Source organism: Bos grunniens, chromosome 7 (assembly GCF_055505025.1).
Source record: "Bos grunniens cultivar Pamir isolate PY7600 chromosome 7, Bosgru_T2T1.0, whole genome shotgun sequence".
Taxonomy (NCBI): domain Eukaryota; kingdom Metazoa; phylum Chordata; class Mammalia; order Artiodactyla; family Bovidae; genus Bos; species Bos grunniens.
This window is the reverse complement of record NC_141171.1, coordinates 99,406,047-99,429,792: the sequence shown is the minus strand read 5'-3', so window position 1 is coordinate 99,429,792 and position 23,746 is coordinate 99,406,047. Positions and strand designations below refer to the sequence as shown.

The 23,746-nt window shown below is 37.9% G+C and overlaps 1 long non-coding RNA gene across 1 annotated transcript in view; it reads left to right on the top strand.

The window, feature by feature from the left end:
- LOC147370030 (uncharacterized) overlaps positions 1 to 22,460 on the top strand; it is a 51,268-nt gene extending 28,808 nt beyond the window's left edge. The window contains exon 4 of the long non-coding RNA XR_015168335.1: positions 14,898 to 22,460. This is a non-coding gene — a long non-coding RNA (uncharacterized LOC147370030). The remainder of the gene's footprint in view (positions 1 to 14,897) is intronic.
- Positions 22,461 to 23,746: the final 1,286 nt, after the last annotated feature.

Here is a 23,746-nt window from a genome sequence, read left to right as displayed (position 1 = left end):
TTAGTTTTGCCAAATATCAAAATGAATCCGCCACAGGTATACATGTGTTCCCCATCCCGAACCCTCCTCCCTCCTCCCTCCCCATACCATCCCTCTGGGCCGTATAAATTGCTATGTAAGAGAGTTTTTAAAACTATAATGCCTCTAGCTGATATTATTTTATACTGTGTAGTCATATATATATATATATATATATATATTTGTAGCTGGATAGACAAAGATGCAATCTTTATTCCTTTACTTCTAAGGAAAGTGGGCTTTTATTGTTACTGTTTTATTTCTGTCATTCAATAATACGTTGTATTAATGGATAAAGTGTTTTAGTCGCTCACTTGTGTCTGACTCTTTGCAACCCCATAGACTGCCAGAGCTCTCCAGGCAAGAATCCTGGAGTGGGTTGCCATTCCCTTCTCCAGGGGATCTTCCCAACACAGGGATCAAACCCAGGTCTTCTGCATTGCAGGCAGATTCTTTACCATCTGAATCACCAGGTAAGCCGTATTAATGCATACTGAATTAATTATTTAACTAAACATGGCTATCTGCTAGCATCCTTCAGCAATAGTTAGGGGAATAGGAAAATTATGTCTGATGGTAACAAAAGAGGAGGTACTTGCTTAGTTTCCCCAAACTAACATTTCTGAAATATCCATGCTTAACTGAAAAACAGTAGAAGGAGGCATAGCAGGAGCATAATAAAAAAGCAGCTGGGGAGAGCTTCTCTATAAGAGGAATCATAGACCCTTAGGATACCTGTCTGTTTTTCTGACTTACCCACCTCCCTCTTCCAGGAAAACTTGATATCACCGTCACCAAACGTGTTCACATGTGAGCTCTGCCTAACTCATGCTATATAACTTTGGGCACATTTCTTAATTTCTGTGTACCTTACTTTTTTCAGTTGCAAAATAAGTCTAATGATAGGTCCTACCCTCTAAATGCTACCTTGAGGATTAACTAAGAGAGAAACGCACTTAGCACAGTGGTTGTCTTGGGGAGAGTGCTCACAAAACGGCTGTAGATGGATCAATAGATTTACTCGGCAGCAAAAAATATATGGTAGATCAGTAAGTCATGAAAATCAGAAAACATGTGGGAGAGTAAAAGAGGGGTAACAGAATGCCTAAAAGACAGGGAGAACTTGATGACAGAGTGTAATAGAGATTCAAGAAACATTTAGTGAGCAACTGTGCATGTCATGAGCACCGTGGTGGAGCCTGGACATCCATTTAGAGTTAAAGGAACATAATGGCAGCTCTCAAGGAAGTAGGACATCACCTGGGCAGTGATCAGTCCACCAGGGTGAATTGATGTGAACCGAGTGGAGACTAGAGTTAAATGTTTTATTTTAAATTTATCAATATGATACTCTTAAATATACCAGACTAGATACCAAGCACTTTACAACTAAGAATTCATTTCATGTTTATATAACCCTGTAAGGTTAGCATTATTATTAGTATCCCTAGATTACAATAAGAAAACCTGGATCCAGGGGGATTAAGTGACTTGTCCAAAGCCACGCAGCTAGTGACAGGAGGAGCCATTTAACCGTGGAGCCCAGAGTCTCTGTCACCCTGCTGTGCTGCTTCTTTTGTTGAGCTCCAGATACCACAATGGGATTTCTAGACCAGAAGCTATTGCACTAAGTAATAAAGTGCCTTATATTGGCTCAAGATTTAGTTTTCCTCTCATCATGACTGAATTTAGAGGTAGTGTCACTCACTCAGTCATGTCTGATTCTTTGCCATCTCATGGACTATTACCCACCAGGCTTCTCTGTTCACGGAATTCTCCAGACAAGAACACTGGAGTGAGTAGCCATTTCCTTCTCCAGGAGATAATCCTGACCCAGGGGTGGAACCCAGGTTTCCTACTTTGCAGGCATATTCTTTACTGTCTGAGCCACCATGGAGGCCCTTAGAGATAGTGGACAGAGGTAACTGCATATTAAAGGCCAGGTGTCTCAGATGTGTAGAGAGTGTGTTTCAAGAATCTGTAAACACTGCAGGACCTGAGAAATATATTGTCTGGCCACTGAGAAATATTATTTCATTACATAGGTAATTCTATATTATTATAATTTTTAAAATAACTGTACATGTGTATTCTCTACATTAGGAAGTATTGTATTTTTTCAAATCCTGGAAATATTTTTTATAGCAAACAAGTTAATAACAGTTCATTAATTTATTGCCTTTCATGAGCTATGCACAGTTGTACCAATGATATATGTACTAAAAATAGAATTAAATGTATTAAAATTTATAAAGAAGGTCAATCAGCATGAAATTGATGCCTACTGCCATTCTTTAAAAATTAATCTAGTTTCTTTGTAATTGTGCTTATATAACAAGGGATCATAGAAATCATTTTCAAACCCCCTAAATGCTTGCATTCCCATAAGCTCCGTGGCTAACTAGCACTATAAAATGCCATCTTTAGCGGCCCATTATGTTTCCCTTTACTCGGACTTTTGGAAATACCTGAGTTAAGATTTCTGAAAACTCCATTAAGACTGTAGCTATAAAAGTCTGATAGTGTTTGCCAGAAAATAAATGGAAAGCTAGTAAGTTATACAAGGAAGTTGAAAATCTGTTCCTATTCTGAGCTTAGCAATGCTTTTTGTTCCACTTAAATTGCTGTAACGCCTGGGTAGCTTTAGTTTTTCTCTTCCATTCCTTGCAAACTCCTGTCTATTCACATTCTCCAGGGACTTGATAATCTGAATAAACTTTAGATCCAGTAAAATAGGAGAAAACTCTGCTTCTCTGGTTCATTCTAAAAGTTATATCCTGGCCCTGTAACTTAAGGGGGTAAAGAAAAAACAAAAACCTCATCAAAACTCAAAAACAAGTAATAGTGGATATTTTATTGCATGAAACCATCTTTTTTCTAATGCAGTATAATTTCTTGTTCACTTTCCCATTTTGTGGACAAAGAATCACTTCCATTTTTGTCCTAGGCTTAATTAACTAGTTATTTATTTCCCATTCATATGCCATTGAAATTTAGACTCCTGTGGATGGAAATGTAATCTAGGTTAAAATAGAATCCTAAATCAGACATTTTATTTAGGACAAAACCAGAGGGCATTAATTTATCAAATCCATGGTTCTGTCATGAATAAAAACCCATTATATTTGTTGTTCAGTTGCTAAGTCATGTCCGGCTCTTCAGGAAACCATGGACTGCAGCACATAAGACTCTCCTGTCCTTCACTATCTCCCGGAGTTTGCTCAAACTCATGTTCATTATGTAGATGCCATCCAACCATCTCATCCTTTGTTGCCCCCCTTCTTTTCCTGCCCTTAGTGTTTCTCAGAACCAGGGTCTTTTCCAATGAGTCAGTTCTTCACATCAGGTGGCCAGAGTATTAGAGCATCAGCTTCAGCATCAGTCCTTCCAATGAATATTCAGGGTGATTTCCTTTAGGATTGACTGATTTGATGTCCTTGCTGTCCAAGGGACTCTCAAGAGTCTTCTCCAACACCACAGTTCAAAAGCATCAATTCTTCAGTGCTCAGCTTTCCTTATAGTCCAACTTTCCCATCCATACATGACCACTGGAAAAACCATAGCCTTGACTAGACAAACCTATGTTGGCAAAGTAATGTCTCTGCTTTTTAATATGCTGTCTAGGTTGGTCATAGGAGCAAACGTCTTTTAATTTCATGGCTATGTTATTAAAAGTCTGCAGTGATTTTGGAGTCAAAGAGAATAAAATCTGTCATTGTTTCCACTTTTCCCCCATCTTTTTGCCATGAAGTGATGGGACTGGATCCCATGATCTTAGTTTTTTGAATGTTGAGTTTTAAGCCAGCTTGTTCATTCCCCTCTCTCACCCTCATCAAGAAGAGACACTGATGTATAGAACAGTCTTTTGGACTCTGTGGGAGAGGGAGAGGGCGGGATGATTTGGGAGAATGGCATTGAAACATGTATAATATCATATATGAAACAAGTCAGCAGTCCAGGTTCAATGCATGATACTGGATGCTTGGGGCTGGTGCACTGGGATGACCCAGAGGGATGGTATGGGGAGGGAGGAGGGTTCAGGATGGGGAACACATGTATACCTGTGGTGGATTCATGTTGATATATGGCAAAACCAATACAATATTGTAAAGTTAAAAAATAAAATATAAAAAAAAGAGGCTATTTAGTTTCTTTTCAATTTCTGCCATTAGATTGGTATCATTTGCATATCTGAGGTCATTGATATTTCTCCCAGGAATTTTGATTCAAGCTCAGGATTCATTCAGCCTGGCATTTTGCATGATGTACTCTGCATATAAGTTAAATAAGCAGGGTGACAATATACAGCCTTGACATACTCCTTTCCCGATTTGAAACCAGTTTATTTTTCCGTGTCCAGTTCTAGCTGTTGGTTCTTGATCTGCATACAGGTTTCTCAGGAGGCAGGTAAGATGATCTGATTCTCATTTCTTTAAGAATTTTCCACAGTTTGTTGTGATCCACATAGTCAAAAGCTTTATCGTAGTCAATGAGGCAGAACTAGATGTTTTTCTGGAATTCCCTTGCTTTTCCTGAGATCCAGCTGATTGGATATTGGTAATTTGATCTCTGGTTCCTCTGCCTATTCTAAACACAGCTTGTACATCTAGACATTCTCAGTTCATGTACTGTTGAAGCCTAGCTTGAAGGATTTTGAGCATTACATTCCTAGCATGTGAAATTATGTGGTAGTTTGTGTGGTAATTTGAACATTCTTTGGCATTGCCCTCCGTTGAGATTAGAATGAAAACTGATTTTCTTCAGTAGTGTGGCCACTGATGGGTTTTCCAACTTTGCTGGCATGTTGAGTGCAGTACTTTAACTACATTATCTTTTAGGATTTGAAGTAGCTCAGCTAGAATTCCATCATCTCCAATAGCTTGTTTAGCGATAATGCCTCCTAAGGCCTGCTTGACTTAACACTCTGGGATATCTGGCTCCAGGTGAGATAACATCATAATGGTTATCTGGGTCATGAAGGTCTTTTTTGTATAGCTCTTCTGTGTATTCTTGCCCTCTCTTCTTAATCTCTTCTGCTTCTGTTACGTCCTTGCCTTCTCTGCCCTTTATTGTGCCTATCCTTGCATGAAATACTCCCTTGATATCTCCAATTTTCTTGAAGAGAGCTCTAGTCTTTCCCATTCTGTTGTTTTCCTCTATGTGTTGTTCACAAGAAAAGGCTTTCTTATCTCTCCTGCTATTCTCTGGAACTCTTCATTCAGTTGGGTGTATCTTTCCTTTTCTCCTTTGCCTTTCTCGTCTGTTCTTTTTTCAGCTATTTTTAAGGCTTCCTCAGACAACCATTCTGCCTTTTTTGCATTTCTTTTTCTTGGGGATGGTTTTGATCACCACCTCCTGTACAATGTCACGAACTTCCATCCATAGTTCTTCAGGCAGTCTGTTCATCAGATCTAATTCCTTGAATCTGTCACTTCCACTGTATAATTGTAAGGGATTTGATTTAAGTCATACCTGAATGGTCTAGTGGTTTTCCCTACTTTCTTCAACTTAAGTCAGTATTTGGCAATAAAGAATTCTGATCTGAGCCACAGTCTGCTCCTGGTCTAGTGTTTGCTGACTGTATAGAGCTTATCCATCTTCAGCTGCAAAGAATATAATCAATCTGATTTAGGTACTGACCATCTGGTGATGTCCATGTGTAGGGTCATTCCTTGTGTTGTTGGAAGAGAGTGTTTGCTATGACCCATGCATTCTCTTGGCAAAACTCTGTTAGCCTTTGCCCTGCTTCATTTTGTACTCCAAGGCAGAACTTTCATGATACTCCAGGTATCTCTTGGCTTCCTACTTTTACATTCTAGTTCCCTATGATAGAAAAGACATCTTCTTTTTGGGGGGATTCATTCTAGAAGGTCTTGTAGGTCCTCATAGAATTGTTCTATTTCAGCTTCTTTGACGTTAGTAGTTGGGACATAGACTTGTGATATTAAACAGTTTGCCTTGGAAATGAACAGAGATCATTCTGTCGTGTTTGAGATTGTACCCAAGTACTGAATTTCAGATTCTTTCTTTGACTATGAGTGCTACTCCATTTTCTCTAAGGGATTCTTGCTCACAGTAGTAGATACAATGGTCATCTGAGTTAAATTCACCCATTCCCATTCCTTTTATTTCACTGATTCCTAACATGTCAATGTTTAGTCTTGCCATTTCCTGCTTGACCAAGTCCAATTTACTTTGATTCGTAGGCCTAACATTCCAGGTTTCTATGCAATATTTTTCTTTACAGCATCAGACTTTACTTTCACCCTATATACATCCACATCTTTAACTTCACTAAATCAATGTATAATTGCTTTTACTTGAATATCTTTCCAGCTGACTTCATACATCAAATATTTACCATGCTCTTAAAATGAACTAGGCATTATTCTTTACCAGCTCTAGTTATTAGAGTATTGGAACCTACCAGGGAGAGAATGCAAACAATTTATAAGTAAATGAGAAAACATTAAATATAGTGTTATGAATAAACCAAAGCAGCTTTATCAGTGAGTTGGAAACTATTAATCATGAGGGGTAGTTTATTTTAGACAACATGTGAAATGATTTTGACAGTTTAAAATTTAGAGTAATATCACTCATACATATATAGAATGTCTGTTCTCAGTCGCTCACTTGTGTCTGACTCTTTGTGACACCATGGACCGTAATGAAGCCCACCGGGCTCCTCTGTCCATGGGATTTCCCAGGCAAGAATACTGGAGTGGGTTGCTATTTCCTCCTCTAAGGGATCTTCCCGATCCAGGGATCAAACCTATGTCTCCTGTGTCTTCTGCATTGCAGATGGATTCTTTACCACTTAAGCCATCAGGGAATCAACTGTGTAATAGTTTCCAAATTTTCATATTAATGTTTCATTCATAAGCATTATTTCAGTTTTTAACATCTCAAGTTATTTTGCAAATTCCTCTGATGATTTCTCCACCTTAATTTTACATTCTAATACACAATGAACAAAAGCATAATAATATAAAATATACAAACCATTAATTTAAAGATATATAATTATATATTCATATTCTGAATATCTACTTTATTTGTTGTACCTATGAATTTAATTATTTACATTAATATTTTCTGTTTTCACTGTTTATGTTCTCATGTTTTTCATTTAGTATACCTTTTGATTATATATGGATTTTGAAAAAACTTTCATATAACTTATAATATTTAAAATATGCAGTTTATTTTTCACTAATGCCATTTGCTACACTACTGTATCTAAAATTGATATATAACTATCATTGGACTCAGTTTAAAAAGATTTCATGATTTATATTTAAAGTATTATTTTTCATGTGCTTGGGAATAAGTTGCTGCTGTGTTTAAAAAAGCATGCTTTCCTTATTTACTGAAGTTTAGAAAATACAGACATGCAACAAAGCAAAGAAAGATCTATCAGTTCCTCAACCAGTTACCATTACTTTTAAATACTGTTGTATTTCCCTCACCTGTTTGGTGATCCTTCAAATTTTGATTAATAAAATATTTGTTTAAAATAAAATTTGTTTTTTCTAAAGCACTCAAGCTGTTTAAAAACTTCCTGAGGTTGTAAACTGTGTTTTGGAGTTACAGCTTTGGAAATAATCCCAAATGACCCCAAAGGTATGAGTTAATGAGACTTGAAAGTATTCATCCAAACTGCTGTTTATGTATCAATAGTCGTGTGTGTGTGTGGTTAGTCCTCAGTCATGTCCAGCTGTTTGCGACCCCATGGACTGTAGCCCACCAGGCTCCTCTGTCCATGGTGGGGATTCTCCAGGCAAGAATACTGGAATAGGTTGCCATGCCCTCCTCCAGGGGATCTTCCCAACCCAGGGATAGAGCTTAGGTATCCTGTGCTGCAGGTGGATTCTTTACCATCTGAGCCACCAGGGAAGCCCCATTAATAGCTATAATCTACTGCAAAACACATTTTTATCTTTTATATGTAATATATGACTTGAAATTTTTTCATCATGTAACTTAATAATAATATTATCTAAAAGATTGATATTTAAAGTGGTTTATATATTTTTGCTTATCCAAATAGGTTGGGAATTTATGATCATTTACTCTTAACAATTCTGAAAATTTTGAATGATTATGTTATTTTGCTAATTTTTAATTTTTAAAAAAATTGTATTGCAATTAATAAAGGCATGCTAGAACTTATTCTTTGTTTTTATTGTGGCCATTTACAGCAGGAAAAATGAATCAAGCATCTGTTATGTGCCCAACATTCATCTCAATAGTGCAAAAAGCTAATAAATCAGAAAAAGACAGCACTCAATTCTGCTGTATCAAGTGTGGATAGTTGGGATAAGAGAATGGACCTAATGAGATCCTTCACAAACATTCTTTTGTTAAAAAGAAAAAAAAAAGAACAGCAAAAAAATGCTAAAAGTGTGTGTATATGTGTCATAAATACAATTTCAGTTATTTACAAAGAAAGCAGAGAACAAATATAAGAGAAGCGTGAAGGAGACAAAGAAATGCTGATACAAAGGAACCATAGAAGGTGGAAAATACTAAAAGAAAATCATCAGTGTGTGAAAAGAATGAAACATTTCATTTCTGCAAATTCCAATATATGTTCCAGCATGATTTGCTCAAAACCTAAAGTGAGTTCAGTTGCCTACATTACATTACCTTTCATTGCAGCTCTGGCCTGCCAGCCTGCTGGAACAGTAGCGTTCAGTTCTGCATGCCCCCCTTTAGTGTCACCTAAGTAAAAATGAATGTGAATGGTTAGTGTGACTCAGAGAAGGTAGGCTCTAGATTAAATAATGTATGAAGCACCATTAAAACAAGATGAATATTTAGTCTAAAAAAATTGTTAAATGGAACACAGATTCTCTGAAATCTAAATGTCTCTTCTTCCAATGAAAACAAATCTGTTATTATTGTTCTTATTATAATAATTATTTTCTAAAGGCAGAATTGTGTTCTTTACAGAATATTATGTTTCCTTTTGCAAAGAATGTGTGACTTTCAATGAATAGAAGGAATCCCACAGACTTATTCTCAGGGAGTCTGATGCAAATAATCACAGAAAATCATGTTGAATGAGATCTCTGGATCCCTCTGTAGTTTTGGGGAAATTATTTTTGAATGTTTAAATTTCCTTCAGGGAGACTCTAAAAAGAAGAGTAATAGCTATGGAAAGAATTAGCTAAAAGTTTAACAGTAAGAAGAAGAGGGAAGAGGGGTCAAGGAGGACATGAAGAATAGCAACTATACCATTATTGTATTAAAACAGAAAATAATTATCTTTAATCAAAATATTGTGAGAGGTTGAAGAAATATGTGTGCCCTTCAGTAGATTCAAATTGAAGGGCTAAGCCTAAACATAAGCTGCATTTTCATCATTAGTTCAGAAACACCACATCAAGATAAGGTAACAAAAGCCCTGGAAGGATATTGATTTAGACCCTACAAGTTAATTTAAAGATAAGATGGATAGGAAAAAAAGAGCTTGAAAAAATAGGATAAACCAGAGAAATTGTGGCTTGGCCTTTATTTGTCCTTTCTGGACTTAAAACTGTAGAGCATTAAATATATACACACATATGTGTGTATATATATATATATATATAATATCACAATAAGCATGATTTATCTCTTTAAATTGTATATATATAATAAATGTAAACATGCAAATAACCCACACATATTGGGCATGCAGTGTGGGTCATTTTAAAGCCTCTTGGCTAAATTAGTCCATATTTTAGAGAGGAAGGAATATCTTTGTTTACAAACTTTATTTTCTTTAATATTAATGCCAAATGTTTATAAAAGGACTTAAGCAGTAATTTTAAATTATATGTTAGTCAATACTTGAAAGATGAAAATCCTATTTAGAAAATTATCCACTTATAGGGCCCCTCAGAAGTAGTTTGTCAGATGAATGTAAAAATGTATCATATTTCTCTACTAACCATAATTATTTTCAACTAAGAAGTTTAAGGTACTTAATGTGTTTGGAAGTTAGAGGGGATTTATTTCAAAAAGGTATCAGAAGAGAAAGTGTGGTTTTAGCTGAATCTGGGAAGAAAATCTTAGAAGACGATGAATAGTGTTTCAGGAATAGTTGTTGTTCAGTCACTAAGTCATGTCTGAATCTTTGTGTCTCCAAGAACTGCTTCTGTCCTCCACTGTCTCCCGGAATTTGCTCAAAATCATGTCCGTTGAATCAGTGATGCTATCTAATCATTTCATCTTCTGCTGCCCCCTTATTCTGCTTACATTCTTTCCCAGCATCAAGGTCTTTTCCAATGAGTCAGCTCTTGGCATCAGGTGGCCATAGTATTGGAACTTAAGGTTCAGCATCAGTCCTTCCAATGAATATTCAGGGTTGATTTCCTTTGGATTGACTTGTTTGATCTCCTTGCAGTCCAACGGACTTTCAAGTCAACGGACTTTCAAGAGTCTTCTCCAGCATCACAGTTTAAAAGCATCAATTCTTTGGCTCTCAGCCTTCTTAAATGGCAACAGTGTTCTTGCCTGGAGAATCCCAGGGACAGGGGAGCCTGGTGGGCTGCCATCTATGGGGTCGCACAGAGTCGGACACAACTGAAGTGACTTAGCAGCAGCCTTCTTTATGGTCCAACTCTCACATCTGTACCTGACTACTGGGAAAACCATATCTTTGGCTATATGCACCTTTGTCAGTAAAGTGGTGTCTCTGCTTTTTAATATGCTATCTAGGTTTGTTACAGCTTTTCTTCCAAGGAGCAAGTATCTTAATTTCATGGCTGCAGTTACCTTCTGCAGTGATTTTCAAGCCCAGGATAATAAACTCTGTCACAGAGAAACCAATGCAAACATACAAGGGTGAGGGGAGGCAGACATTTAGGAAAACAATTAACAAGGCCAAAGTCCAGGGTGTACAAGATTGAATAAAAGGTGCTGAGTTTGGAAAAGTATGCTGCGGCTTAAAAAGAGAAAACTCAATATGCAAGTGTCAAGGAGATAAACCTTATTCCATAGTTGTTGGGTGATCACTAAGGGAATAAAGGCATCTGTTTTGAACTGACACTCTTTCTAGTTTTGTTGGGTATGTACCTGAAAGGTACAGGACTAGAAAATGTGACCTCAGTTCGGAGGTCTCTCTTTGACCTCGTGTAAAAATGATAGACTATAATGAGACTGACTCAAAAAAGATGATAAAACTAAATGAATTAGAAAAATATTTATTTAATATTCAGACACACTGGGTCTTAGTTGAAGCACATAGGATCTTGGATCTTTGTTGTGGCTTTTAAGATCTTTCGTTGCAGCAAGCACACTGGTCGTTGCTGCCTGTGGAATCTAGTTCCCTGAGCAGGGATGGAATCTGAGCGCCCTGCATTGGAAGAGTGGACGGAGTCTTAGGCACTGGGCCACCAGGGAAGTGCCGAGATGCATTTTGACATAATTAAAGGTACAGCTGAAAATATTTAAGAGATGATATATGTGAGGATAGCAAATAGATTTTCTCACAGACACTGAGACAGCTTAGCGTTCAGGGTGTTTATATGGGATCCTGATGGTATTAATACCTTAGAAAGGAGAAGGAAGGAGGACGGGCAGAGAGAGACATCCAGCTGTGAAATAGTCCAAACTGTCTTAACAGACCCAAGGGAGATCCTGAGGCTGAAGTTCCTGTTCAAAGATGTCCTGCTTTGGGCTAAAAAGGAGTTGTTTCTATACTCCCTACACAATTAATCCTTGAATGTTGGCCCACACTCCCAATGGCATGACTTTCGCTGAAGCCAGCACACTGAAGTCAAGGAAACCCCTGAATATGTGTGTGTGTGCTCAGGCATATCCTGCTCTTTGTGACTGCATGGACTGTAGCCCACCAAGCTCCTCTGTCCATGGAATTCTCCAGGCAAGAATACTGAATTTAACCCAATACTTGTAGGTAAATATTATAGGCCGCATCTCTGCATATACCAGTTAATTTGTTAAATAAATCTCAGTTGTATAAATAAGTGTATTTAGTAATATATGGTCAAGGAAAGTTACTAAAACTGAAATGCATCTTGTTTACTAGAAGTAAAAAAGCTGAATACACACTGTATCTGAGAAGGAGTCAGTAACTTTTTCCTTATTAAAAAATAACAGGTTAGTTTCCATGAATAGTGACATTATTGGAAGTTTTCCAAATAAATGTTAATCTAAAATCATAAAATAATAAAACATGTCCTACATTAAGAAATTAAATAAAATGAACAAAATTTCTTTCACCCCTAAAAATAACTGTAGTTCATAGGAGATTTTAATGCCATAGAACCATCTTCAAAAGCTTCATGCAGAAAGTGGTCATTTTTTAGTGCTTTGTCATGACATTTCATGAGATTTGGCATGATATCTTATAATAACTTCATTTTGCTCACAAGAAAAAGAAATGAGGCTACTGCACAGGAAGAATTTGCAGTAAATCTTGAAAGAACTCAGTAGCTTGGCATTTATTGCCCATAGCTTCCTTTTGATTTAGCGGGTCTGCCCTTCAATATTTCTTTTCCCCAAATACTTGCCCAACTCTGTTTTTAAAACAGTTTATACTGGTGGCACATTTTACAGCCTTTGGCAGTTTGTGGCATATGTTATTGTGTCAGGATGGTCCACTCCAGTATATTTAGAGAAACTTCTGGACATCTTTGGTAGAACTCAATTATTTTAAGAGTTTGTATCTCCAAGAAAGAAGCTCATGGTGCCATTTAGTGTTAATCCATGAAGGGTGTTTTTCTTTAAGTGTTGCTATGTATTTTACTTTCAGTTTGAAGGAGAACGATATCTAGAAGTGGACTTGGAATTTCTGGGTTTTATTTTTTAATTTATTGGAAGTTCGAATGCTGAACTAGAAAGATAGGCGTTATAAAAGCAAAACATCCAGTAATTTTTATCATATCCTTGAATTTAAACATTGATGATAGAGTGTAATATTAACTAACGCTTAGACTTATTTTTGAGTGTTGCTATTTTCTATTTGAATATACATATTTCCTCTGAATTTCTAATTCCCCACTGAAGTTTTGATGTTCATTAACAGGAGATGGCTTATAACAATTCAGGATTTTCCATTAAATTCTATTGGAAATTTTCCTAGTAATAAAAGGTGATTTGACTTAAATGAAATAGTATTAATATTTCAGACTTTAAAATAGAAATTGATTAAAAGATGGCAGTTCCAAGATCTTATCACTAAAAAGCTCTCTTTGAATTATTGAGAACCATTTGTAAATGTGCATCAGAAGTTTTCTTTCTTACAGTTAAATTCATGTGTTCTAAAATAAAGTTTCTTTATTAATAGAGTTACATATAAAATCTAAGTGGAAAAAGTACCCTCTACAACTATACAGTAACTGTTCCTCACTACAAAGTATATCAAATATGTTTGATTTTTTCATGGTAAATAAGAATTTCAGAATTACACAGAATGGGATTAATTTATATCTGGTTTGCCTTTTTTGAAACTTTGCTAATAGTAACTCAGTAAGTAGTTATATTTAAAATGTCCCCCAAAGAGTTTAAAATATGAATGGAACTTATCTAAAATGACTAAAAAAGATGGGGAGGATTGCTTTATTCTATTATTATGATTGATTTTATACGCTATGATTACATACATGCTAAGTAGCTTCAGTCGTGTCCAGCTCTTTGTGACCCCAAGGACTGTAGCCCATCAGTCTTCTCTGTCCATGGGATTCTTGTCTGTGAGGCAAGAATACTGGAGTGAGTTGCCATTTTTCCTCCAGGGGCTCTTCCTAACCTCGGGATCGAACCCGTGTCTCTTGCATCTTCTGCATTGGTAGGCAGGCTGTTTACCACTAGCATGACCTGAAAAGCCCATTGGGTGATTATGTCTATATAAGCCTCTTGTTTCTACATGTGATTTTTATACCATTTGGTTTGGTTGATGTGTAAATTGAAGAAAACGATGCAGATAATAGTATGAAACAAAATTTACTTAATTTTGTGATTCCATTTCTTAAGACCCATGCAATACCTAGCTGATGTTGTGGAAATCCCCTAGCCCTAAACAGAAAAAGCCAAACATACTTTAAGTGTACAATCCAACAATTGTGCTCCTTGGTATTTCCCCCCCCCCCAAATTTGAAAAGTTATATCCATATTTAAAACCTGCACATGGATATTTATGGCAGCTTCATTCATACTTGCCAAAATTTGGAAGCAACCAAGATGTCCTTTGGGCTTCCCTGATAAGTCGGTAAAGAATCTGCCTGCAATGCAGGAGACCCCAGTTCGATTCCTGGGTTGAGAATATCTCTGGAGAAGGGATAGGCTACCCACTGTGGGGAGCGAGCTCCGCCCGTGGCAAAGGTCATGAGGAAGGAGGCTTGACATACGCAAAGGCGGGATCAAGCCTCAGGAGTCTCCCTGGAAATTCTCGAGCAATCTACCCCCAAAACCAGAGTCTGCCTACTTTCTGCTTTGTGCTTTCACCTACACCTCTGACTTTACGGGGGGGCTGTCCCCCACTACCTCTCTGAAAAAAGAGTTAGCTTACAGCTCCAGTTAATAATTCCTGGGTGTGACAGTGTTTCAACCTACAAACTCCCTTGGAAGTCCTCTAGCCTGCCTGAATAGGTTTTTCCGGCCACATGTGATTGCTCAGAGCCTCCAAACTGTGAGAGGCATGAGATGTTCTAAACTGTCTAAATACAGATTCCTTTGAGCAGTTAAAAGATTGATTAGAAATTGTATTGGTGAAGGGATTCTCACTTGTTGGGCCAATGTTTGCTGCTAAGTCTCCATATCCCTTACCTGCTGTGTCCCTGGCAGTGTATTGATTAATATAATTGGTGTAAGTAGTAGCTTTAATGTTTGTAACCTGGGACCCTTGAATTAATTCTTTTTCTTCTTTATAGCCCACCACACCTTTGCTCTGTAGGAATGCAACTTTATCTAATGCTTTTTGGAGGCCGGCGCCTGACTTTAGAATAATCACCTTTAGAGGAAAAGGCCTCCGGGCCAGAAGATGATGCAAATCACCTAAACTTTTGCATATGATAAGTTTGCAGGAAGAAAGCCTGGCTTGCTGCTTGACTCTACCCCTTCCCCCATTATCCTCTATGCATAACTTAAGGTATAAAAACTACTTTGGAAAATAAAGTGCGGGCCTTGTTCACCGAAACTTGGTCTCACCATGTCGTTCTTTCTCTTACCTTCTGGCTGAATTATTCAGCCTCTTTTCTCCACTGAATTTCTTCACTGAGCTATCCTCATTCTATTACTCTTTATATCCTTAATTAACGTTTAATTAAGCAGTTGTTTCCTGATCCTCGCCGACGCCGTCCCCGCTTCGAATTCCCTGGATCAGCCGGGGCTGGTCCCCGGCAAGTGGCGCCCGAACAGGCTGATTCGAAGGTAGGTACCTCAGAAAAAGTGTTGAGAAAGTGTTGAATTGAAAAAGTGTTGAGAAAGTGTTGAATTTATGGGACGGATAGGCCCCCACCCAGGGTGCCGCGGACCCCCCTGTAGGACAGACAGGGCGAGTAGTGGTGGGAAGTGTTAAAGGGGTTTGAGAGAAAACCCGGTTTTTATTGAAAGTGTCAAAGGGGTTTGAGAGAAAACCCGGTTTCTAGAGTTAAAAGGCCAAAGAAAAGCCTGATCTTTTAAAAGCTAAAAGCTTTATCTTCTATTATACTTAATTTTCTGACATGGGTAACACTGAAACTAAGAATGGCAACTCTTTATACAAGTAATCTTGAAACTGTTAAAGAGGCTACTGTTAATTTAGATACTTGGGTGAAGGTAAAAAACAACTAAAAACGTATCCTATAAATATGATTAAAAATGTTCTGGACCCTCGTCATGAGGCCGTGGGATAGCCTATGGGAGAGGCTATAGCGGTGGATGGTAGTGGGTCTCCACCTTCTGCGCAGATCATATTTTCTGCCATTGACGAAGAAAAGGAGGGAGACTGTGCTCTACCTCCGGAGGAAGGAGAGGGCTTACAGGACGCTGCGGCCGGGCGCCCTGGAGAGCCCCCTCCCCCTCTACACAAACCTTTAAAATTTATCCAACAATTTCTGATTTAAGGCGACTACTCCACCTCCGCTTGCACCTCCCAGGGCCTAAAAATTCCCCAGTTTACATCCAAAGTCTCCCAGAGCATTGCCTAAAGCTGAAAAAGATAAAAAAGATTTCTTTTAAACACAGGAGCTTTTAAAAAATACACAATATACAGAGCCTGCTCCTTGCAGAAAACCCCCTCAGGGGGGCCTCACCCAAGCGAAAAAAGAAAAACAAAAAAGAAAAACAAAAGTGAAAAAGAAAAAAGGAAAGAAAATAGAGAAAGATCTAAAGAGAGAAAAAGCTAAAGAGTGAAAAGGAGAGAGGAACAGAGAAGGAAGGAATCAGGGAACGCAGCAAGATTGAGAAAGGAAGAAAGCAAGTTAGAAAAAGAGATACAGAGAGAAAGAGAGGGAGGAGGAAAAAAAAAAGAGAGAAAGAGGGTAAAGGGAAAGAAACGAAGGAAAGAGAAGGGTAGCGATAAAGGAAGGGGGAGAGAAAAGTGAGAAAAGCAGGAAGAGAGGAAGAGAGAGAGAGACTGTAAGAGACGCTGTGACCAGGTGCCCTGGCGAGCTCCCTCCCCCTCTGCGCAAACTTAAAAAAAAAAAAAAAAAAACTTATCCACCACTTTCTGATTTAAGGCCATTGCTGCCGCCTCCGTTTGCGCCTTCCAGGGCCCAAGAGTTCCCCACTTTGCCCCCAAAGCCTCTCAAAGTGTTGTCTAAGCCTGAGGAAGATAAAAAGTTTTTTGAACAGTGGAGATTTTAAAACAGACTGCGTGCACAATATGCAGAGCGCGCTTTTTGGAGAAAACCCCCTCAGGGGGGGTCTCACCCAGGCTAAGAAAAAAGCGGACCGGTAAGGGGATTTAGCAACAATTTTAACCCCTGACTTGCGGTTGCTCCGATTCCAATGGGAGTGGCTGGCCCCCTGCCTGAGGGCATTGTAGGACTTGTGCTAGGGTATAGCTCGCTTTCTTTTCAAGGAATTTGGGTGGTGTATGGTGTAGTAGATTCTGATTATATTGGAGAAATTATAGTTTTGATCTCGCCGCTTACCAAAACTGTGCAAATTAATAAAGGTCAAAGAATAACACAGTTTTTGCTTTTACCTTATCAGGCAGGAAAAAACTTGACTTCTCAAGCTAAGAGCCACAGAGCGTTTAGATCTAGTGATCCAGCCTTTTGGGTGCAGGAAATTACAGCTCCAAGGCCTTTAAAAGATCTTTTAATTCAAGAAAATAAAATGTCAGGGCTATTAGACACAGGAACAGACGTCTCTTAACATTGCTGGGAAAGACTGACCCAGCTCCTGGCCAACACATACTACTGAAAATGAGTTGAGATTAGAGAAAGTGATATGCGGGTTGGGAATGCTGTAGAGAAAAAGGTGAGGGAGAGTTTAAAACCTTGAAGAGTAGTGAGTTTCCTGTTGTTGGAAGTATTCAAGCAAAGATTAGATGGTTGCTTGTCATCTAAAAAGCTATAGATCAGATTTAGGTTACAAAACGATAACTGGAGAAGCTTATAAACTTGTTGTGCAACACCTGTTTACTTGCTTCTCATATTTAGGTCGGCCAAAAGTTTTAAAAAACTGATAATGCCCCTTTGAAGCTGCAGAGAGATTGTTTACTAACTTTAAATGGTTTCCAAAAATTATTAGGGGACATTAATTGGATATGCCCACATTTAAAACTGACTACTGCAGATTTAAAGCCTTTGTTTAATTGCTTAAAAAGCGACCCTAATTCCAGTTCTAAGTTGACTAGTGAGACAGAGTTGGCTCTTGTTAAAGTAGATGAGACTTTAAATGATCAGTTAATTAGGATTAATACTACCAAAAGATGAGATTAAATTATTCTTGCCATAAAACATACACCTACAGGGTGCTTGTGACAAAAAGGCCCATTGGTTCCATCTACCAGTGACCCCAAGAAATATAGTTTTATCTTATCCCCGCTTGGTGGCACAATTAATTATAAAAGGAGGAAAAAAGAAGTGTGGAACTTTTTAGAAAAGAAGTAGCAAATATAATAATTTCACTCAATAAGGATCAACTGCAAGTCTTTTACAAAATAGTGATGATTGTCAAGTTGCCCTGATAGATTTCAGGGGTCAAATTTTGTTTCATTTGCCCTCAAGCCCCCACAGTAGTTAAAAGTTCAAAAATGTTAGATTGGCAGTTTGAGGATACCTGTGGAACTTTCCAACTGTATGTAGTTCCTACGCTCCCCTTTACCCTATGGGGGAGGGACGTGCTGTCTCAAATAGGAGATATTCAGAGAAGGGTTTTCTCAATTTCTTAGTTATCAACAGGTGGTACAATTAACAATACTTTATATATTGTTATAAATACGTAATATAAATATATTTGCCTAACTACAGTTTGCCTAATTAGGTATGGGTATAAATAAAACATAATAAAGGTATGCCTAATTCTATTTATAGATCTATACTTACTTAATTTGTATATAAATCAATATATGTATTATATATATACTGTATAATTAAATGTATATTGCAGTAATATAATGTGTGTGGCTGATATTAATTGGTATGGATTGATGTGCTGTGATATATGTTCTGTATGCTGTATAATTATATATGTGTGACATGTATTATTACAGTACATTGGTTTGTGTTGGTTGGTATTGGCTGTGTGCATGTTGTATTGCTGTAATATATATGAATTAATATGTTAATTATAAGATTAATTCAAGTATATTGATTTATATATATTGTATGTCAATAAGTTTATACTTGTTGCCATATATAAATACATTTTACATTTAGGTATATCTGTATACCAAAATGAGATAAGGAGGTTATACATTTATTATTTAAATTTATAGAGACCTAAACTAAACATTAGACCTAAATTAACATATCTCTAAATTTATGTTGTTAAAATGTAAATTTTAAAAAATTTTAAAAATTAAATTGACAACTGCTTGATAATTCCTTTGCAATAAAACCCCCATAGGTGTAATTGGGGTGGCCAGACAAAAAATTGGTTTTATAGCAAAACAGCCCCCTAGAGTGGGTCCATCTTCCTGCTCAAACTAAAAATGTAGTGGCTTCTTATCCGGGATTGATAGCTACTTTGATATTAAAGGAAAAAAGTGGAGCATTAAATTATTTGGTAAAGAGCCATCAGAAATTGTAATTCCATATAATAAAGAACAACTTGATGCTCTTCTAATGTTTGAAAATTGGCAGATTGCTATAGGAAACTATTTTGGTCAGAATTTTTGCATCATTTACCCTCGCATGTTTTGCTGAATTTTATATCCAGACATCCAGTTATTTTTCCTGTCAGATGTAAACAATCTCCTAGTCCAAATGCTCAGATAGCCTTTACTGACGGGTCAGCAAATGGTAAAGCCTCCATAGTTACTAAAAATCACCAAAAAGTTTTAGAAACACAGAAAACTTCAGCTTAAAGCGCTGAAATAACAACAGTCATAAAGGCTTTTGCTATGTTTGCAGATGAGGAATTTAACCTTTATTCTGATTCTCAGTATATTGTCAGGTTGTTTCCACACATTGAAACTGCGGTTTTGCCTGAAAGTAAAACTACCATATTTCATTTGTTAAGTAAATTACAGCAACAAATTTGGAAGACAAATAAAATATTTTTCATTGGACACATTCGGGCTCATTCCGGATTGCCCGGCCTTTAAAATGCCTTTAATGATTTGGCTAACTTGTTAACCAGAAATACAGTGGCTTCTGTGATTGAGGAGGCCAGAGCCTCTCACTCACTTCATCAATACGCTACTGCTTTAAGATATCAATTCCAAATTCCCAGAGAGACTGCTCGAGAAATTGTGCGTTCTTGCTTATATTGCCCCACTGTTTATAATAGTCTACCTATGGGAGTTAATCCTCGCGGTCTCAAACCTAACGTACTCTGGCAAATGGATCTAACTCATGTCTCTTCATTTGGAAAACTGTCCTTTGTTCTTTAACTGTAGACACCTTTTCTCATGTTATTATTGCAACTGCTCGTACAGGGGAAGCAGTTAAAGATGTAATACAACATCTCTTTACTTGTTTTTCATATTTGGGCCTACCAAAAGCTTTGAAAACTGACAATGCTCCTGCTTATACTTCTAAGTCTTTTCAGGAATTTTGTATAAAGTTTCAAATTAAACATAATACAGGCATCTCTTATAATCCCCAGGGACAGGCCATTGTTGAAAGAGTGCATCAAACATTAAAAATCCAAATTCAAAAACTAAAAGAAGGGGAGTTTAAGTATAGTTCTCCCCATCAAATCTTGCAACATGCTCTTTTTGTAATAAATATTCTAAATACTGATCTGGCTGGAACTACTGCAATGCTTCATCATTGACCTGGAGCAATTAAATGGAAAACCGTTAGTCAAATGGAAGGACCTCCTCTCAGGACAATGGAAGGGTCCTGACCCATTATTAACTAGCGGTCGAGGATGTGCTTGTATTTTTCCACAGGATGCAGATTCTCCAATTTAGATCCAGGACAGGTTGATTCGCCATGTTGCAGACCCCCAGACATCCAGTTCCCCCATTGCTTCGATCACAAAAGAGGAGCCCGCCTGAAGGGGAGGCAAGATAAACATCGAGATCCCGGCGGGACCGACGGGGCTGCTGCAGCGCGAACTCCAACCAGAAAATAATTCTACTTACTCTGTTTTGGCTTGTCTACCCTCTCCTTATGTTTTTCTCTTTACCAATGATTCTGGAAAACTTAATGTACATGTGACTTTCACTGGTGGACCCAATGTAGTGACTTGTGAACAATGCATGCTCTCATCTTGTTTAAACCCTCAATATAATGTTTGCTCCTTTGTAGTGTTACAACGTCCACCTTATCTTATGATGTAACCACTTATTGATATGTTAACTATAGTCTTGCTATGTTACAACAACTACAAGATTTAATGTGATCACGACGATTTGTGGGCTTTACTTATTTTAGGAATATCAACTTTAATAGCAGCAATTACTTCTGTTACTGCGGCAGCAATATCATTGACTCAACAAGTGCATACTGCCCAATATGTTAATGCTATGTCTAAAAATGTCTCTTTAACTCTAGCAACACAGGAGGTTATAGATAGAAAATTGGAGATGAGAGTAGACGCCTTAGAAGAGGCAATAATGCATATTGGGACTGAGTTACAGGCTTTAAAAGTGAAAATGGCTCTGTCTTGCCACGCTGATTACCGGTGGATATGCGTGACATCTTTAAAGGTAAACGAGACAGATTATGAATGGGAAAAAATCAAAAATCGTATCTCAGGTGTTTGGAACAGCTCTGACATTGGCCTGGACTTAGGGAAATTTCATAATCAAATACAGACCCTGGAACACTGTCGACTGGATTTTACCACCGCTGGAGCAGCTAATGACTTATTTCACACCTTCTCTAACTTTACTTCTGGAAAAAACATTCTGTCTAATATCTTTAGTTCTAATTTTGCTTCTCATAATCATCCTTCCTTGTATTGTCAGGATTCTTCGGCAGAACATTCAAAAGCTCGCGACTGAGCTGCCTCTGGCTGTTTTAAGAAATAAAAAAGGGGGAGATGTGGGGAGCGAGCTCCGCCCGTGGCAAAGGTCATGAGGAAGGAGGCTTGACATACGCAAAGGCGGGATCAAGCCTCAGGAGTCTCCCTGGAAATTCTCGAGCAATCTACCCCCAAAACCAGAGTCTGCCTACTTTCTGCTTTGTGCTTTCACCTACACCTCTGACTTTACGGGGGGGCTGTCCCCCACTACCTCTCTGAAAAAAGAGTTAGCTTACAGCTCCAGTTAATAATTCCTGGGTGTGACAGTGTTTCAACCTACAAACTCCCTTGGAAGTCCTCTAGCCTGCCTGAATAGGTTTTTCCGGCCACATGTGATTGCTCAGAGCCTCCAAACTGTGAGAGGCATGAGATGTTCTAAACTGTCTAAATACAGATTCCTTTGAGCAGTTAAAAGATTGATTAGAAATTGTATTGGTGAAGGGATTCTCACTTGTTGGGCCAATGTTTGCTGCTAAGTCTCCATATCCCTTACCTGCTGTGTCCCTGGCAGTGTATTGATTAATATAATTGGTGTAAGTAGTAGCTTTAATGTTTGTAACCTGGGACCCTTGAATTAATTCTTTTTCTTCTTTATAGCCCACCACACCTTTGCTCTGTAGGAATGCAACTTTATCTAATGCTTTTTGGAGGCTGGCGCCTGACTTTAGAATAATCACCTTTAGAGGAAAAGGCCTCCGGGCCAGAAGATGATGCAAATCACCTAAACTTTTGCATATGATAAGTTTGCAGGAAGAAAGCCTGGCTTGCTGCTTGACTCTACCCCTTCCCCCATTATCCTCTATGCATAACTTAAGGTATAAAAACTACTTTGGAAAATAAAGTGCGGGCCTTGTTCACCGAAACTTGGTCTCACCATGTCGTTCTTTCTCTTACCTTCTGGCTGAATTATTCAGCCTCTTTTCTCCACTGAATTTCTTCACTGAGCTATCCTCATTCTATTACTCTTTATATCCTTAATTAACGTTTAATTAAGCAGTTGTTTCCTGATCCTCGCCGACGCCGTCCCCGCTTCGAATTCCCTGGATCAGCCGGGGCTGGTCCCCGGCAACCCACTCCAGTATTCTTGGACTTCCCTTGTAGTTCAGCTGGTAAAGAATCTGCCTGCAATGCAGGAGGCCTGGGTTTGACCCCTGGGTTGGGAAAAGCATCTGGCAAAGGAAATGGCTATCCACTCCAGTATTCTGTCCTGAAGAATTCCATAGACTGTATAGTCCATGGGATTGCAAATAGTCAGACGTGACTGAGCAACTTTCACTTCACTTCAAGATGTCCTTCAGAATATGTTAAGAGAAATAAAGTGTGATACATACAAACAACAAAATGCTCTGCAGCACTAAAAAGAAATGAGCTACCAAGCCATGAAAACAGATGAAGGAAACTTAATCTCACATTGCTGAGTTAAGGAAGCAAACCTGAAAGGGTACATACTGTATGATTCCAACTGCCTGACATTCTGCAAAAGGCAAAACTATCGAGTCAGTTAAAAGAACAGTGATTGCCATGATTGTGAGAAGAAAGGGATGAATGGAGCACAAAGAAATTTTAAGGCATTGAAAATACTGTGTATGTTACCATAAAGATGGATATATGTCACTGTATTTTGTCCAGCCACAGAATGTGAAATATCAAGAGTGACTGAAATGCAAACTGTGGACTTCAGATGACTGCAATTTGTCCGTGTAGGTTCATCAGATGTAACAAATGTGTGACTCTGGTGGAGGATGTTGATGGAGAAGACTACGCATGTGTGAGGGCAGAAGTTATATGTACCTTCTTATTTTCACTGTGAACCTAGCACTGCTATAAGATAATTGTCTTAAAAAAATTCCTGCTTCCATAGAGTTTATATTGAGTACATGAGATAGTAAAAGAGAAAAAAGTTAATAAATACAACACAGAGGGAAATTTAGACATTGTGAAGTTTTACGAAGATTATACTGTGTTAAGCCAAGGAAGGCATCTCTGAGGAGACAGCATCTGAGTTAAGACATGAAAACCAAGGAGAATCCAGCCATACAATTATTTACAAACTATCAATGCATTCAGGGAAGTTAGGAATTGTAAAGTTCTTAGTGGGAATGAATGAACAGAAATAATGATTGATGTGTATAATGGGTGTCCAGAGAGA